Source organism: Mastomys coucha, unplaced genomic scaffold (assembly GCF_008632895.1).
Source record: "Mastomys coucha isolate ucsf_1 unplaced genomic scaffold, UCSF_Mcou_1 pScaffold8, whole genome shotgun sequence".
In the NCBI taxonomy this organism is placed as follows: Eukaryota; Metazoa; Chordata; class Mammalia; order Rodentia; family Muridae; genus Mastomys; species Mastomys coucha.
Genome location: NW_022196914.1, coordinates 32,539,942 through 32,559,454, shown reverse-complemented (window position 1 = coordinate 32,559,454; position 19,513 = coordinate 32,539,942). Strand labels below are relative to the sequence as shown.

General features: G+C 39.4%; 1 non-coding gene across 1 annotated transcript; it reads right to left on the bottom strand.

Moving 5' to 3' along the window:
• Positions 1 to 9,270: 9,270 nt before the first annotated feature.
• LOC116084068 lies at positions 9,271 to 9,374 on the bottom strand. The gene has a single exon (XR_004116030.1). It is a non-coding gene; the product is annotated as a U6 spliceosomal RNA (small nuclear RNA).
• Between the last annotated feature and the right edge of the window lie 10,139 nt (positions 9,375 to 19,513).

Genomic DNA, 19,513 nt, shown 5'->3' with positions numbered 1-19,513 from the left:
AATGGAGCCTAGAGAGGACACCCTCACTCACTCAACCACAGGGAGGCAATGGAGCCTAGAGAGGACACTCATTCATTCAACCACAGGGAGGTTGTGGGGCTTAGGGAGGACACTCTCATTCATTCAACCACAGGGAGGTTGTGGGGCTTAGAGAGGACACTCTCACTCACTCAACCACAGGGAGGTTATGGAGACTCTAGAGAACATCCTCATCTAATCAACCACAGGGAGGTTGTGGAATCTTTGGGACATGGAGACTTGATAGAGAAAGTATACCCTTCTTCCCACCTTCTCTATGTGGGTTCTAAGGATTGAACTCAAGTCTTGACAGTGAGTACCTTTTACACAGGGAGTCACCTTACCCAATAGTCCCTACATATAAACCTTATAAACGTCATACCAAGCTTGGAGAGTGAACTTTACCCACAGAGTCATCGCACCCTACAGTTTCCACATACAAAACTCTGTAAAGTTCTTATGCATCTTTGTCCAGAGGAAAAAGGAGGAAATTTGATTTTTACCCCACAGTCCCCCCACCCCAAATTAACCCACTTTTGTCACCTCATTGGACAGCATCCCCCTTTTGTGGACAACAGAGGCTGAAGGAAGAATCTGTCCATGAATGAGTGTAAGAGCTTTTCGTCTGGCAACTCTCAGTGTTTCTTAAAGGTGCAGCACCTTAGCCCTGGTGCAAATTGGCTCCTACAGTGGGAGCCCCTGCTTCAACCTCACAGAAAGGGAGTCTGAGACACCCAGAGTTACACCTTCATTACTCCCTGCTGCCATTCACTTCCCAGCTTCCTGCTTCCTCTCTTGATCCCATGTTGTGAGCCTGTTTAATCTTCACAGCAGTGTTCTGGAGCTCAGGGACTCTTGTCACTGCCCAGGTTGTATGCTCTTGGTTAACAAATTCATCTTTTGCTATAAAAATATGATGTTATTATTAAAAATCTCATGGAAAACATAACTATGATGCATACTTAACTAATATTAAAAACTTGGGGTACCTAAATTTTTTTTCTGTGCTGGAGTTCGAATCCAATTTGTGTATGCTAAGCAAGCATTCCTTTACTCCACTAATGTGGCTGGCTCACTCCTTTCTTTTTTCCATTCCCCACAGCCTCTTATTTGTTTGAGACAGGGTCTCACTAAATTGCTCACACTGGCCTCAAATTCATGTTGGAACCAAGGAAGATTTTGGATTTGCAACCTTCCTGTCAGAACCTCATAAGTCACTGGATTACAAGTTTATAGGCCAGGTCATCATTTATGTATATATAAATCATTTATGTATATATATATATAAAATACTGTAGTTTTCTTCAGACACACCAACCAGAAGAGGGCATCAGATCCCATTACAGATGGTTGTGAGCCACCATTTGGTTGCTGGGATTTGAACTCAGGACTTCCAGAAGAGCAGTCAGCACTCGATCTTAGCCACTGAGCCATTTCTCTAGCCCTCCAGGTCATCATTTTTAATTATTTATTTTTGCACATTCACTCAGTGTGTATGCTTTTGAGTATGTAGGTTTAGGTTTTATCTTCTGCATTCCACTTACTTCATATTTTTGCTGTACTGCCATGAACATATTTCAGGCTTGGCCTGCATGACACTAAGAGCCACCCACCCTTGCCCCATCCAGAAGAGCTCCCCAAGAAACTCATTCTCAGACTATGTATTACTCCCAGGCCTTCTGAGACTTAGTACAAATTTTACTGATCTCTCTCAACCTCACTCTTTGATTCTTTAACCTCTTCTCCCTTTGTGACCCTATCTCTAAGCTTCTCTGTATTGGACCATTACCTAGTATCCTCATTACAGTGTCTTATAAATGCAATGCTAGCTACTTGTAGCCCTATTGAGTCATGTACAGTTTGGAGAAGGAATTTCATTGTTCTCTTCTGAGTCTCTACTGCCTGCACCAGTCCCAAGAATGATATATCTTTATACATGGACCTTGAATGATGAAACAAATAACTGGCTGGTAAAAGCATAGAAGGTTTGATGGGAGACAAAAATAGAACTTTAAAAGCATCCCCTACTGGCACAAGTGTTTGGCTAAATGACCATGCAATGCTAAGCACTCTAAAAGGATTTATATCTTCAAACTACATGCTTCCATAGGATAGTTTGCCACTTAGACTTCCAGGATGGATTCATCTGTTTTGTGGAAACAACTGAAGTCTACATGGGAAGTTCTTCATGATTCCCTCAAAGCTCAACTTTCTGGATCTTGATAGTGTTCTTTGAAGAAACAGAGGCAGGTGCAGCAGCCCCTGGGGAAGTTTGGTTTGGAACAGTCTTCCAACTTACGGCATGTGATCAGGTGACATTGATGGGGACTGGAGGCTGCTGTATGAAAGGTCCTGCTTTCTTCTGGCTTTCCCCATGTAGTCATTGACTATGACTTAGTGTTAGCAGCCTGTCATTGACTCAAGTAATTAAGACCTGGGATGTGTCTTTGAGGCTGATTATATCTTCCTGGTAGAGAAAATACATACCAAGGATAACTGGTCTTTGACTAAAATATTTAGTAAATAATTTAAGTCGAAATGAAGCACCTTATGTAAAAGAAGTTAAAATATTGTTGTGGTAAAATAACACAATTTTAATGAGCACAGTCTTTCTTTACTGATATGAAAATGATTTTTCTTGAAACTTAATCTCTTTAAATAGTTGGAGCATGCCCAAGGACCATCATTAAGTATTAAGAGAAGAGAGAGAGCCATATGGTCACCTCTGAGGGACTGCAACTTCTTGATGGCTCTCCATCTGCATCCATAACGGTTTTCTCATTACATCAAGGACGTAGGAAATTCAGAAGTGGATGCTTCTGGGAGCAAGCTCCAGTCTGAATGGCATGATGCCACACATGTTAGATGCAATCACTTCTTCTTGGCACAGTGCACTTGGGCCTGGTTAGACTTGCTTAGCTCATCACTGCAGCAAGTTATGCATCTACCCAGTAGTGTATACCTATTCTTTCTAAAGAAAGACTCTGTTTTTTCAGGATGATATCCACTTTGCAGAATAGATTTTAAGCAAGTGGTTGTTCCTGTTTATGAGCATCCCATTTTACCACCATGCACGGATTACACAAAGCTTGTTCTTGGATGTTGAAATGAAGAGATGCTTCAAAGATGAGCTGGATTTTATTGCCCTCAATCTCAGTTTATTGCTCTCAGAAGCTGTATCAGAGGCAAAGGAATTATACATCCAGAGTGGATATAAGATGTGTTCCTGTGTAAGCGCTCCAGTTGCCCAAGCCTTGACCTCAGCTCACCAGCTCACTGTACCATACTGTTGGAATGTCTGTTGAATTCAGACCTCTAATGAAGCTGGTAGCATGCCCCCACTCTGGGTTGTGAAATAGCTACCTGTTAGGAGTTCTGGCTTAGTGTATGTTTATCTACCTTAGCCTGTAATTTTTCCCAACACCTGTCTGCTTTACTGACAAACTGGGTACAAATTGCCAGTTGACTATGCATTGTGAGTAAGGATTGAACACGAATCCAAACCCACATCTTCCAAACTGCAAATGCCAATATCCCTTTGTCAGATAACTGCAAATATAGTGAACTTAGGAAATATCACATCAACATTTTATTAGCATAGGCTCTTTAAAGGCATGCCATTAAGACTGAAACTTTGTTACATCCAAGATTGCATATATATGTGTGTATATATATATATATTAGTGGTAAATTGTCCTGTGCTGTTCATGCTCACTGAGAAACTATCCCTCCCATCAGGATTAACCTCCTGTATTCCAGACCTGAGCATGTGTGTGTCAAGTGTTCCCCAAGCAGTCCCCCAACTCTGTGACCGGGAGGGAGACAGCACAAGAGAAGAGCCATTGTATCCACGATTATAGCTATAGTCAACTGTGTTTCTTCCTATGTATTCTTTTAGCTTGGCTTGGTATACACTTAATAAATTCACTCAGTAAAAACAGACAGTCTAGTTATTGTATATTCTCTGGGTGACACAGAACAAGTCAATATCTTAAAACACATATTTTTGATTTTCATATAAAATTAAATTTAGAATTTATCCCATAAATATATGCTGTTTGTATGTAAGGGCTGTGTAAGCACTGATCTCCACCACTCCACCTTGAGTGGCTGTGGAGTGCTGCATGTATTTTAATTATTCTGCCTCTTGTACATTTTTAGTTAAAAGTATAATTTTAGCTTATAACTTACTTATAAATTTACTAAAAACCATAAAACATTACTTTTTTAAGACGTTACAATTTTGCATCTTTAAAAACTATTTTTAATAATTCTTTGAGAATTCTATACAATATTTTGATATTTATCCTGAGCTCTTTCCTACATCTTCAACCACTTCCCTACCCTCTCAACTTCCTGTTCCTTCTTGTTCTCTCTCTATCTCCTCTTTTCTTCCCTCCCTCCCTCTCTCTCTTCCTCCGTACTAACCACCCAGTTTAGTTTATGTTTGCCTGCTACTGTAAGATCTAGGGCTTACCCTAAAGTGGGGTCAATAAACCAAGTCCCACGCCATTATAAAAAGCGTCTTCCTTTCCCAGGAGCTTCTAATGCTCCTCAGCTAAGAGTGGGCTTTGTCCCCATCTTGTCTAGCTAGAGCTTGTACAGATCTTGTGCATCTATCACAGTCACCATCTCTGTGAGTTTGTGTATCATCTGCAATGCTGTGTGTCCAGAAAACACTCTTTTATTGAGGTCGTCCATGGTCTGTGGCTTTTACAATCCTCCTGCCCCTCCCTTCTTCCACAGAGGTCCCTGAGGCCTGAAGGGAGGGGTGTGATGTAGGCTTTCCATTTAGGGCTGAGCTTTCACTAGTCACTTATTCTCTGCATCCTGGCCTTTTGTGGGTCCTCTCTGCGTTGGCTGCCGTCAGCCAAAAAGAGAAGCTTATTGGAATGAGGGTTGAGAGATGCACGGATCTAGAGTTATGTATCCGACCAAGGCATTCAAAGTTTTAAATACAAGAAAGTCAAACTAGTCACAGCCATGACAGCAAGAGGATGACATCACCTCGGGGGGTGGGGCGGGGGTTGATCTTGAGATGTTTCAACACAGGGCGGCCATCTTGTGCAGTCACGTGCTAAGGAATGGGGCTTTAAATGGCAAGCCCTCGATGTGGGACTTCAAAAATTCTCCTTAAGTAATTTCACATATAAAATCAGTTTACCAAGGATTTGCAAATTTAGAAAAATAAAAATCCTTTACTGATTTAAAGGAAAGCTAATACACTGATAAGTATGACTCTAAACAGACTCAGGACTCGATGAGTCTGTGGACTTGTCTTCCTTCCTCAAAATTGTATACCTCTTTTAAAAATGTTTGGTTTTTGAGACAGGGTCTCACTTTGAAGACCATGCTAGCCCTGAATCTCAGGTTTTTGTTTGTTTGCTCCTGCTTCAGCCTCCTTACTAATTAGTTTATAGCAATGTGCCATCAAACCCAGCCCTGGTCAGTATTGATAATTAACTCTACATAATATAAAGTGGAGTATGTGAAAAAATTAAGCCAGTCTTCAGAGTCTGATTGAATTTTGGAGAAAAAGAAAAAAAAAAAAAAGAAACCAAAACTACAAAGGACCAGAACGGTGGCTTCTTGTTCCGATGCCCGGAAAGCCCAGTGCTCACAGTGTCTGAGGAGTCTGTCAGTTTATAGGGAGTTACCTTATTAACTATGCTAGGGGATGTGATTATGAGTTAGTAGAGAGCTGATGGCAGTCCAATCACACTGTCCTCAGACTCTGCTGAAGGAGAGGAGATCTAGTGCCCACTTCATATTCTGTTCCCAGCACATCAGGATTCTGCAGATCTCCATCCATGATGGCACTCAGAGTTCACTCCCCTCCAAATACCCACACCCTGGTCTGACCCTCTTCCCCTGAACATGACACCAAAGCATCTAATTCACTCACTCACAGTTGTTCACAGCCATTACTTTTCTGCAGTTTGTGTTAGGTCAATAATATCACCTTGCACTCCTTCTATCTATAATATTTATGAAATTTGCTCAATTTCCTCGATGACACTGGCTCAGTTCCTCTCATGGTGTTGATTCTTGGAGTCACCAAGTCCATCTGTTCTCCATTCCAGCCATGTCACCTGCTTCTGCTTTATCTATATTACAATGCACAATAATGTATATGATGTATAATGTACAATAATGCTATATTGTATTTCTGTCCCATTCCTCACAAAGAATTTCTACCTCACTGTGTGCCTCAGTTAGGGTTTTACTGAACAGACACCATGACCAAGTGACCATAGGTGTGTGGGTTCATTTCTGGGTCTTCAATTCTGTCCCATTGATCTACCTACCTGTCTCTGTACCAGTACCATGCAGTTTTTATCACAATTGCTCTGTAGTACAGCTTAAGGCCGGGACGGTGATTCCACCAGAGGTTCCTTTATTGTTGAGAATAATTTTAGCTATCCTGGGTTTTTTGTTATTCCAGATGAATTGCAAATTGCTCTTTCGAAGTCTGTGAAGAATTGAGTTGGAATTTTGATGGGGATTGCATTGAATCTGTAGATTGCCTTTGGCAAGATGGCCATTTTTACTATATTAATCCTGCCAATCCACGAGCGTGGGAGATCTTTCCAACTTCTGAAATCTTCTTCGATTTCCTTCTTCAGAGACTTGAAGCTCTTGTGAAACAGATCTTTTACTTGCTTAGAGTTACACAAAGGTATTTTATATTACTTGTAACTATTGTGAAGGGTGTTGTTTCCCTAATTTCTTTCTCCACCTGTTAATCATTTGTGTAGAGGAAGGCCTCTAATTTGCTTGAGTTAATTTTATGTTCAGCTACTTTGCTGAAGTTGTTTATCATGTTTAGGAGCTCTCTGGTGGAATTTTTGGGGTCACTTAACTATACTATCATATCATCAGCAAATAGTGAAAATTTGACTTCTTCCTTTCCAATTCGTATTCCTTTTATTTCCTTTTGTTGTCTAATTGCTCTGGCTAGGACTTCAAGTACAATATTGAATAGGTAGGGAGAGAGTGGGCAGCCTTGTCTAGTCCCTGATTTTAGTGGGATTGCTTCAAGTTTCTCTCAATTTAGTTTGATATTGGCTACTGGTTTTGTGTATATTGTTTTTACTATGTTTAAGTATGGGCCTTGAATTCCTGATTTTTCAAGAATTTTATCATGAAAGGATGTTGGATTTTGTCAAATGCTTTCTCACCATCTAATGAGATGATCATATGGGACTGTTTAGATCATTGATCTGGTCTTGATTTAACTTTGGTACCTGGTATCTGTCTAGAAAATTGTCCATTTCATCCAGGTTTTCCAGTTTTGTTGAGTATAGGCTTTTGTAGTAAGATCTCATGATTTTTTGGATTTCCTCAGTGTCTGTTGTTATGTCTCCCTTTTCATTTCTGATCTTGTTAATTAGGATACTGTCTCTGTGCCCTCTAGTTAGTCTGGCTAAGGGTTTATCTATTTTGTTGATTTTCTCAAAGAACCAGCTCCTGATTTGGTTGATTCTTTGTATAGTTCTTTTTGTTTCTATTTGGTTGATTTCAGCCCTGAGTTTGATTATTTCCTGCCTTTGACTCCTCTTGGGTGAATTTGCTTCTTTTTGTTCTAGAGCTTTCAGATATGCTGTCAGATTGCTGGTGTATGCTCCTTCCAGTTTCTTTTTGGAGGCACCTAAAGCTATTAGTTTTCCTGTTAGGACTGCTTTCATTGTGTCCCATAAGTTTGGGTATGTTATGGCTTCGTTTTCATTAAACTCTAGAAAGTCTTTCATTTCTTTCTCTATTTCTTCCTTGGCCAAATTATCATTGAGTTGAGTGTTGTTAAGCTTCCACGTATATGTGGGCATTCTATTGTTTATGTTGTTATTGAGGAACAGCCTTAGTCCATGGTGATCTGATAGGATACAAGGAATTGTTTTAATCTTCTTGTATCTGTTGAGGCCTGATTTGTCACCAACTATATGGTCAATTTTGGAGAAGGTACCATGAGGTGCTGAGAAGAAGGTATATCCTTTTGTTTTAGTATAAAAAGTTCTATAAATATCTGTTAAATCCATCTGTTTCATAACTTCTGTTAGTCGCACTGTGTCTTTGTTCAGTTTCTGTTTCCATGATCTGTCCATTGCAGACAGTGGGGTATTGAAATCTTCCACTATTATTGTGTGTGGTACAATGTGTGCTGTGAGCTTTAGTAAAGTTTCTTTTATGAATGTAGATGCCCTTTGATTTGGAGCATAGAGGTTCAGAATTGAGAGTTCATCTTGGTAGATCATACCTTTGATGAGTATGAAGTGTCCCTTCTTATCTTTTTTGATCACTTTAGGGTAAAAGTCGATTTTATTCAATATTAGAATGACTACCCCAGCATTTTTCTTGGAACCATTGGCTTGGAGGATTGTTTTCCAGCCTTTTATTCTGAGGTAGTGTCTGTCTTTGTCACTGAGGTGGGTTTCCTGTATGCAACAAAATGTTGGGTCCTGTTTATGTACCCAGTCTGATATTCTATGTCTTTTTATTGGGGAATTGAGTCCATTGATATTAATAGAAATTAAGGAAAAGTAATTCTTGCTTCCTGTTAGTTTTGTTGTTAGAGTTGGAATTCTGTTCATGTGGCTATCTTCTTTTAGTTTTGTTGGAAGATTACATTTGTGCTTTTTCAGAGATGTAGTTCCCCTCTTATGTTGAAGTTTTCCATTTATTACCCTTTGAAGGGCTGGATTTGTGGAAATATATTGTGTGAATTTGTTTTTGTCATGAAATACTTTGGTTTCTCCATCTATGGTAATTGAGAGTTTTACTGGGTATAGTAGTCTGGGCTGGCATTTGTGTTCTCTTAAGGTCTGTGTGACACCTGCCCAGGATCTAGTTTTCTGGTGAGAAGTCTAGTATAATTCTGATAGGCCTGCCTTCATATGTTACTTGACCTTTTTCTTTTACTGCTTTTAGTATTCTTTCTTTGTTTTGTGCATTTGGTGTTTTGACTATTATGTGGTGGGAGGAATTTCTTTTCTGGTCCAGTCTATTTGGAGTTCTATAGGCTTCTTGTATGTTCATGGGTATCTCTTTCTTTAGGTTAGGGAAGTTTTCTTCTATAATTTTGTTGAAGATACTTACTGGCCCTTTAGTTGGGGGGGTCTTCACTCTCTTCTATTCCTATTTTCCTTAGGTTTGGTCTTCTCATTGTGTCCTGGATTTCCTGGATGTTTTGGGTCAGGAACTTTTTGCATTTTGCATTTTCTTTGACTGTTGTGTCAATGTTTTCTATGGTATCTTAAAAATATGGAATACTTCACAAATTTGTATGTCATCCTTGTTCAGGGGCCATGCTAATCTTCTCTTTATCATTGTGTCTGGAAATTGGAAAATTTTAGTATTTATGCTGCTGAAGCAAGCACCTCCTCTAAGTTTTCTGAGCCCCACATTTTCTGCTTAGCAAAATTAATTTTATTAAAGTTTCTGAATGTCCATTTATAGGCACTGTCCTATTCTAAAATTTCCAAGCCCTTGTCTCCTGAGGTACCTACCCATCAAGACCCAGCATGGAGATGAGGTGGAGAGGTCTACACTAACAACCCAGGCACTGCCATTAGTAAGCAACATTCTTCAAGTACTCAGGACAAATTCAGAAAACGTGCTCTGAAACAGCCCAATGGAGGAAAGATGCTGGAGAAACTAACTGTGTGGTAGACCAAGTAGGAAGTGGGGGGGGGGCTGATATCTCTCAAGTATATGTGTCTTGTGGATATGGAAAATCAATAGCCAGGGTATCCACAGATGCTGCGGGCTGGGATGGTGGTCAGTTTGAGATCACTCAGGGTACAGTCCAGCATCTTAGTGGAATTCATGGAGTTGAGATTGAGCAAGTGGTGGAGCATTTTAGAGATGTCCAGTGTATAGTATCATAGCACATGGATCAGTGATGGGCCTAAGGGAGTATCAGGATGAGTAGAGATCTGGTAGAATGTTTTTTTCTGTAAGGTTAATTTCCAGCCTCCCACTTTGATTCAAGACTGAAGGATAGTTCAAGTGAGGAGGTAGGAGGGTGATTGAGGGAGAGAGACTGAACTACCTAGCAGGGAATGAGGGCCTTTGACCAACTGAAGTAGACACTAGCTAATAGGCAGTCACAGAGGCAATCCTAATACATGCTGTGGGTCAGATAGGTTCCCTAAACAGGAGCACTAAATACCCATTAATTAAACCCACCCATAGTTGTACATAATTACAAATTATCTCAAACACATAATTATTCATTCCTCATCCTGGGTAATTGCCTGCTGTATTTCAGCACTCCATAACAAGCAAAAGAAAATTACCTGATCTGGACACATTTGAGCAATTTTATGAACTTAATTTTGCCAAAAGCACACTTCCTAGTCATAAGACTCATAAAATGTCAGTGTTAAACGGAACTTAAAAATCTTCCTTGATTACGGAATGTGATCTGGTGTTACCGGCTAGAGTTTATTGACTGCTGACCTCCTCAGACTCACTTAGCCTTCCCTTGAGGTTTCGCAGTTGTTCTTTTTGAACCTTAAGATGAGTTAGCCACACAGTGAACAGTTGGAAATAATAAAGAATGATCATGCACTACTATTTCCCAAAGTAGCCCCAAAGTACCATGGTAGGCAAAACTATGTTGGGGGCTACTGATACAAGCTCAGACAAAGTGGAGAATGTTTCTATGAGCACAGTGGTCTCTTCAGATTTAGCTTTATTTATTGTCTTTGTTCACCAAACAGCCAGGAATTCCTCTGCTCTGACCAGAAGAATTCTTCTCTGTCATGGCCCACGGTGAGCACATTTACCACAAGTCTCATCATTCAGATGCTTAGGAACCTCTGAATGTTTCAAGGTTTGGGCTTTTTAAGGTGAAATTGTTAGAAATATTTCAGTGACAACACTTCATGGTTTGCACTTTCATGTCTTCTATGATGGCATAAACTTGTGGGAGGGATGCTGTTCAGATTATCCAGTCATGTCAAAACTTCAGTTCACTCCCTCTCCCCCTCTTTCCCTCCCTCCCTCTCTCTCTGCACGCATATATATATATATATATATATATATATGTATATATATATGTATGTATGTATATGCATACATATGCATATATATGTGTGTGTGTAATATAGATGTACATTCATGTGTATATGTTAGTGGTGTGTATGTATATGTATGATATATGTATATATATATGTATGTAGTGTGTGGATGATGTGGATGTACATGTGTGTATGTGTGTTAGTGCTCTCTCTCTCTCTCTCTCTCTGTGTTACTGTGATGTTGGAGGTCAGAGGACAACTTCAACAATCATCTGATATCGCCCTCCCTTATTCTGGGATTAGAAGCTTGCATGACCTGCTTTGCTTTTTCCCCTACAGCTGCTCATTTGAATTCCTCCTCTCATCCTATGAGAGTCCTGACCTCTCTGACGACACATGGACACACTGTGCTGTTACAGTGTTGGTTTCCAGCCCATTCATTCCAATGAGTGAGCAGTGACAACAGTGGGAACTGACTCCCCTCCTCTAACTGATAACGAGGTTGAACATCTTTTCCTGTGCCTATTGCCTGCTTGGATATTCTGTCAATCACTGACAACCATTTGGAGCCTTATTAAAGTGTTGCTTTTAATATAATACCCAGAGCTTTTCTCTGCAGTTTATGGAATGAGCAGAGAAAATAAATTTATTCCATTCTTTGAGAAATTAATTGCATCTCTCCTTTTGATACTGTTCCTTTTTTTGACTCAGAGTGTCTCATTTTGTTGCCTTGGCTGGCCTCTAGTTCTCCATCCTCAAGTGCTGGGGTCACAAGCATGCACAGTGACAACGAACTCATCCTTGCTTTTGTATGTGACCCCTGCTTGTCAAGCACCAGGGGTGTGCTACCATAACAAATGGGTGAAACCAGAAAGAGATTGCAGACTTAGTAAGTATTGCTGGAGTACCTGCTGTGTGCCCTGAGCAACATAAAAGTTGGCTGCACTGTGTTTCTTGCTGCTGAGCCATAGGGCATAGAGTGGGCAGGAGAAACACCAGGGACCAGTGATCACCAGGAACATTTTCTTCCCAAAGGATTTTCTTTACAAGCTTAAAGGTAGGAATGGAGCTCAGGAAAGTAATCATGAAAACAGACCCAAAAGTGAAGCTGTGAGAGCTTCAGGAAATTGCCAGGTGCCCAGCAGGAGACATGAGAGCCACAAGTTTTCTGCACAGCAAATTAGCCAAGTCTGCAGGCTTGGTAGCAAATCTATAATTCCCTAAGCCTGAGAAATTTTCAGAACACTTACAAGAAGAAGCAAATGGTCTAATGAGAGGGTTTTGTTTTGTTTTTTAAGAAGGCAGAACTATGAGAAATAGAAACACTTTACAATGATTTTATAACTATGTGCTCATGATTCTTTGCCTGCATGTATGTCTACACACCACCAGTGTGCCTGGTGCCAGCAGGGGGTAGAAAATATTGGTTTCTCTAGAACTGAAGTCACTGACTGTGATAAGCCATCGTGTGGGTGCTCAGTATCAGAATTGAACCTGGGTCCTCTGAAAGAGCAATTTAAATACTGAGACATCTCTCCAGCCCCAGTAGCAATGTTCTTAATGAATATTAATGAAATTATTTTAGTAACTTAATCAGAAGTGAGATTGTGTAAAAGTACAACGTAAATTTCATGATCCAATGGCCTTAGCTGAACTGCACCGATTAGGTTCTGCAGCTCATTTTGCATTTAGTACAGTTAAAGTTTATATGTTTCACATGCATGGAAGTACATTTTCCCCAGATGAATATTATTCTCATTTCATTAGACTCAAAGTTTTGGATTTTCAGGCTGACTAGCCATTGATTGAATTTAACATGATCTGGCTGTCATTCTGTATCAAGACTGATAGAAAAATTTTGCAGAAAGCTTCTATCAACTTCTTTTTTAAGCAGATAGCAACTTGATATAAAAATATTGTTGTTATTCTGGCTGTCGTGACAACTGCATGTTCTTTCAAGCCTCTGTTCCAAACAAATAGATTTAATATTCAAAGTTGTTGTTAAAAAAAAAAAAAACATCAGGATTGTCAAAGATTTCTCAAGAGAAGAGACAATAAGAGTTTGGAGAAATCCTTTCTAACGCTTTCTCTATATGAGTCTAAGTTTTTCATCATCTCCAAGTAGAGCTGATCTGCAATTAGCTCTGAGTGTGTTTCTAAGGCTCCTGAGTGCAGCAGCAGTTCATCAAATGTCTTAGGAAACACTGGTGGCAGCAGGTATTGCTGACGGCTCCGCAGGAACCTTCATTAAGGCAGTGTTGTCTCAGGGCAAGTCAGATGACAGCCAAGCCAGGGCGAACTTCAGGTGCTCACTGTACTGTGCTCTTTGTGTCTGCATTAGTTAAAGTATTTTAAGATAAAAGTTATGGGATACATGGCATTAGCTTAACACACAGGCTTTAAAGCACTCTAAGTTGTATATGAGTGGATGGAACATTGCCAAGCACAGTCAAGGCTAGTGACCTTTCCACCTCTGTCATGCCTTTCCAAACTGATGTGAAGTAGGTACAGGAGTCACAATCCCCCTCCCTGACCTACAGGAGAATGCACTTGCTCTGAGGTTCCACTGCTGTTCCCAGACACTGTACAGTGGTCTTCCTAGCTTCAGCACAGCTTGATGGGAAGTGTCTGCTAGTTAAAACATTACAAAATGTTGTACCTGAAAGCCATAGGTGTTGTTTCAGACAGGTGTACTTAGTGAATGTCTCTAAAGAGGACAAGAAGACAGCTCAAGGTATTTTGACTCTGGATTTACAATATTTCAACTCTCCATACATATAAAATTCTAATTAGTCAACTATACTTGTAGAACATTTTATATAGGCATAACTTTTTAGGGGAGACCTCGCCTCATGATTCTGACATAGGAACACAAGTGTTTGTATGCCATATTGTTCATGCCTGCCATCACATAGCATTGTATGGAACAGAAATGTCCTAATGACCATTAGGATTAGATACTTGGACTAAGCTATATCTGAATTTCATGTTGCTGCTGTTGTTAGGTATATCTTGCAATATTCTATCAGAACTGAAAGTCCGTTTTATAGTCACATCACAAAGTACTCCCAGATGCAGACAGTCCCCAACTCATCCTATAAAATGTATGCTGCGTTTTACTATAAGGTTTTTGAAAATAAAATACTATTGCAAACTATAACCCTTGTTTGATATGACAAAATTCTGAGGAGCTAGTTCATTCAAAATTGCATTTCTAATAAAAATTTACCTCATTATACTTAAAATTTATGAAGCATTAAGTATGTATAATAAAGTTTTACCTTGTTATCTTTAAACTTTATGAAGCATTGAGTATGTTTCATGGTTTCAATTATATACTAATGTTGTTTATAGTTTTAATCTTTAGAGTCTTTTATTATGGAAAATATGAAAAAATAAAAATTTGAATTTACATACACATTTTTGCTTTAAATTTAATAAGGTGGTCCATAAGAGACTTTGAAGTACATAGGGAATTTCTTTTCTTTAAACATAATTAGATTTATTCTTTTTTATAATGTGTTTTATTATTTCATACCAGACATGTAAATGATATATCTTGGTCTTTAATCTTAGTATACATCCTTTATCCCACCTACCACTCCCAATGATCCCTATTCCAAAATGTCCCATCACATTGTCATGTTCCTCTCTTTCTTTTATTTATTTAACTTATTCATTCATTGCTTTGGTGACCTACTGATCTTATTTAGGGCTTCTTACTGGAGCACAAATAAGGGATTCAAGTATGAGGCAGATATAATAGATTTGTCTCAGGAGGAGTTTAGGGTGTCAGTTATCAATCATTACAATCTCAACATTCATACCTACAGTTTGCACCTGTTTGAAGTTACATCATATAGAAATGCAGGCTAGGAGGGTTATGGTGCCACTTGGAGGAATAGCATAAGCTTGGCAACCATGTGACCCAGGATTTTATCCCTAGTACCATGTGACCAGGGTTCTATCTTTGGTACCATGTGACCCAGGACTTTATTCCCCAGCACCATGTGACCAGGGTTCTATCCCTAGCACCATTTTTAAAAACCATTAGTTGTATTCCTTTTTATAACAAAGAGCTACAGGCAACCAAAGAACACTGAGAATGTATATGTGGGGGAGGGGTTATAGGGAGGGATTAGTCTTCCAGGAAAGAGCATGTCAGCTATATATCTAATACCAAACACTCAGCTCTGCAAACATACAAAACATACATACAAGTAACACTATACAGACTAATCAGGTTGTATATATGCATTTAGAAATATATATATATATTTTTATACATATATATATATATATATATATATATATATATATATATATATATATATAAATATGTAACAATTAGTAAAAAAAGAGGCCATAGTTTTGAAAGAGAGCCAGGAGAGATATATGGGATGACTTGGAAGGAGGAGAGGGAATAAGGAAATGGTGCAATTATATTATAACCTCCAAAAATTAAAGAAATAGTTAAAAGTGAATTGTAGGGAATGTCTTACTTTTAAATGTCATATTTTAATTTGAAGAGAAATTGCTAGATTTTTTTTTAAGTTGTGAAGGTCTGTGCACAAAAGTACGAATGATCATAGCTTTATGAGCTGAGTCTTTCCTCTCAGGAGCCTTCTGCTTGGATCTACAGCATACTTGATTCTCTGTAGGAACTTGGAGCTGAAGATACATGGGGGTGAAAATGTCCCTGGTGAGCACTGACTGATATGCTTGGGGTCCTGCAGCTCCTGGCCAGACAGCATGGGTCCACTGCTCAAGTGTGACCTCCATAGCATCAAATACAGAGTCAACATCACAGAGTTTTAGATACCTGGCATCACATAGTAGGAACCCTATGAATTAGAAGAGACATGTCTCTGGTGATGTCTAACTAGGAAAATAAGTCTACACACAGACCCTAAGGACAGCTGTCCTCTGTCAATTGCTGACTCATTTGGTGCTGTCACTGTGGGGATTCATGCTGTGCATATAAGCTTATCTTTATACTCAGCTTTGCCTTGGAGTTTAGCATGATCCTATTTGGTTGATGCCCTCTGTCCCTGCCCTACTGAAACCATAAGCTAATACATGGTGCTCTGTGTAGCCTTGAGAGACACTGCTGTAGTGAGAGAGAGTATTGAAATGGAACTTACCAGTATGTTCTATTTCTACCTAATGATCAGAATATTATCTTTAAAAAAACCTTAGTGGACAAATTGAATACTGTAAAAGAATGATAATGGTTTGGTTGAAAAGAGCTAAGACTGGATTTGACCAGATCTGAGCAACTTGAGGAAAAACAGAAAATATACACATTAGAAATGGGAATGTAAAGAAGGCTGCTGTGTCATAATTGGAGAGAGGTATAGAGGCCATTACTAGCACATCAAGATATCTCTTGGTAGATGTCTACTTTTTTTTATCCCTTGGCTTATTTACATTTAATTTTTATTTTATTTTATTTTTTATTAGATATTTTCTTTTTTTAATTTTATTTTATTTTTAGATATTTTCTTTATTTACATGTAAATTTCTTCTTTCCCAGTTTCCCCTCCAACAAACAAACAAACAAACAAAAACAACAAGAATAAACCCCTGTTGCCTCCCTCCTCCCTATTCCTGCCACTCTACCCTCTCCCACTTATTGGCCCTGGCATTCCCCTACACTGGGGCACAGAACCTTCACAGGGCCAAGGGCATCTCCTCTCATTGATGATCAATGAGATCAATGAGCCAGCAGAGCTTGGCTCAGTTTTCATTCTAAGTTCAAACCCCAAACCCTGAGAGGGCAGATATATTCACATCAGTTTAGAATGCATATGAGCTAATCAATAATTATGGCTGTGAAGAGTTATGGTACCAGCCATGGATGGCTCAACTGCAACACGCTTTTACCTCAGTGAGTACCACTAGGCTCTGGGAAGCCCCCCAGAAGGGATCATCTTGTCTTTCTACCACAGATATCTGTGGATTCACAGATGTGCTCTGTGAAGAAACTGTTTCTGTCTTTCCTTTAAGGCACTGTGGTTCCTTCACAAATACTCTTGGTTAAGATTGTCTACCCTAAGCATGAGTACAGTAGAGGATTGCAAAGATTATATCAGGACAACCCTAATCCAAAGTTGGTCTCAGAAGCTGGCATGTGAAGAGGGGAGATCATATGAAGAGTCATAGGAAGATGCTGATCACTTATCTACAAGCCTAGGAGTCAGACCTTCCCTCAGAGGCTTAGAAGAAGCCTCCAGACCTGGACCTAACCAGATTTCAGCTTCCAAAGCTGGAATAGAATATGTGTCTGTTGATAGTGTCATCTAATGGATGACACTAGGTTAAAGCTGTCCTAGAATAAAAAAAAATGTCTATGGATAATTCTGAGCCACAGAACTCTCTATTCACTCACCATGCTTTCCTTTGTTTTGATCTTTTTGAGACAGGGTCTGATGGCCTGCAGGCTAACCTCCAGAAATCTATGGCTCAGGATTATGAACTTTTCATCCTACTGCTTCTACCATCCAAATGATGGGATGACAGAGATCTACAACCACACACAGATTTAGCAGCAAATCTACCTAATTGTGTAGGAACTTATTTTTTCTCATTTCTTGTGGGGTGGAAATACTGTTGCTGACACTCCACTGTGGTTAGATGTTACTCCTAACTATTCAGCTACTGAGAATATTTCTCTATTCAAGGTTAATGCCACTAACATTTGTATAACAATCTCATCTTCAAATGCCTAGGTTATGCTACATAACAGAAATAACAGTATATTGCCAAGCAGTAACTTAGGACCTACCTGAGATAAATAAGTCTAATTCTGGTAATAGACATATGATTTAGATGAGGACATATGCTGCTTCTCTTGAGCTCAAGCTCAGAGCAGTTAGCAGTAGGAATTTCCCATTTGCTTCATTGAACGTATATGTTTTATGATGTCTTCTGAGGGATTTGCCTTCTGACCTCTGTAATGAAGTGTATTGGCTTGGTTTCCAGCAATATCTTTAAGTAGGACATTAAGGAAAGCATGCATTCGAATCAGGGGTCAATGCTGGGCCTCTCGACTTCCACTTAAATTAGAAAGAACAGCTTGGAAATTCATCTCCCATGTTGTGACATTTCTTTTAAGATATTCACTACACTTTTCAAAATTACAGTTGCCAATGCAAGCCTGACATATTTCTTCCAGAGTACACCCGACATTTGGAATTTCACATTGGATACTGAGTTCCCTTATTTTATGTTTTAAAGTAAAGCAGTCCATTTGTTAAAATGCCCAGAAAGAGCAGGCTAAGCTGGGTAGTACTATTTGCAATGGACTTGCAGTGCTTAAATAGACTTGGACACTGTGATATGATGGCATCCATAAGCTATAGGTGAGATTTTTGTTTTAAACCTTCCTGTTAAAGTATATGCCTGGATTTTGTAATGATTGACACAAGATCTGTTTGATCAATTTTATCTAACAACTCAGGGTACCAACACCTGGCAAGCTTTTTCTTGATGAAGACCCATCTGACATGCAATCAAATCCTGACCATGTACTATGGTCTCAAGTGGCATGGGAGACAATGGGGAAGGGCTGAGAGATGAAAGACTTTTCAATCATTACGTCAAAGTAATCACAGATCACTAATCACTAATTATTAAAGACTACAAACTAATAGTGACTGTACTGGCTGGTTTTGTGTGTCAACTTGACACAAGTTGGAGTTATCACAGAAAAAAAGAGCCTCTTTTGAGGAAGTGCCTCCATGAGATCTGTCTGTAAAGCATTTTATCAATTAGTGATCAAAAATGGAGGTCCCAGCCCATTGTGGGTGATGCCATCCCTGGGCTAGTAGTCCTGGGTTATAAGAAAGCAAGATGGGCAAGCCAGGCAAAGCAATCCAGTAAGCAGCACCCCTCCATGGCCTCTGCATCAGCTCCTGCTTCCAAGTTCCTGTCTTGTGTGAGTTCCTGTCCTGACTTCCTTTGGTGATGAACAGCAATGTGGAAGTGTAAGCTGAATAAACACTTTCCTTCCCAACTTGCTTCTTGGTCATGATGTTTTGTTCAGGAATACAAACCCTGACTAAGAGAGTGACCAAGGAACTTTCAAGTCCTCTATGGAAATATAGAAAAGGGGTAAAGATTGTGTGTAAGCTTGGAAATTTCCTTTCAAATGATACTTAGACACTAGACTATTTTGGTAGTGTGTGGTATTAGGTCTTATCAATAGATTAATTCATCTATGCCAAGTGGAAACTAAAGGGCAGTATCCCACACTGACTGTTCAGTGTGTGTATTAAGGGGCAAAGAAAATCAAGGAAGATGGGGAAATAGTTGTCAAAGAGTTGTCAAAAGCAATAATCCAAGAGCCATAGCATTCACAGAGCATTATTTGACACCATCTCCCATCTTTCCAATCCTGTTTATAGGAGATGATGCCAAATAATGAGGGCCATGAGTTACGGGGAAAGGGGCCTCACAGGAGCTTGTAGATG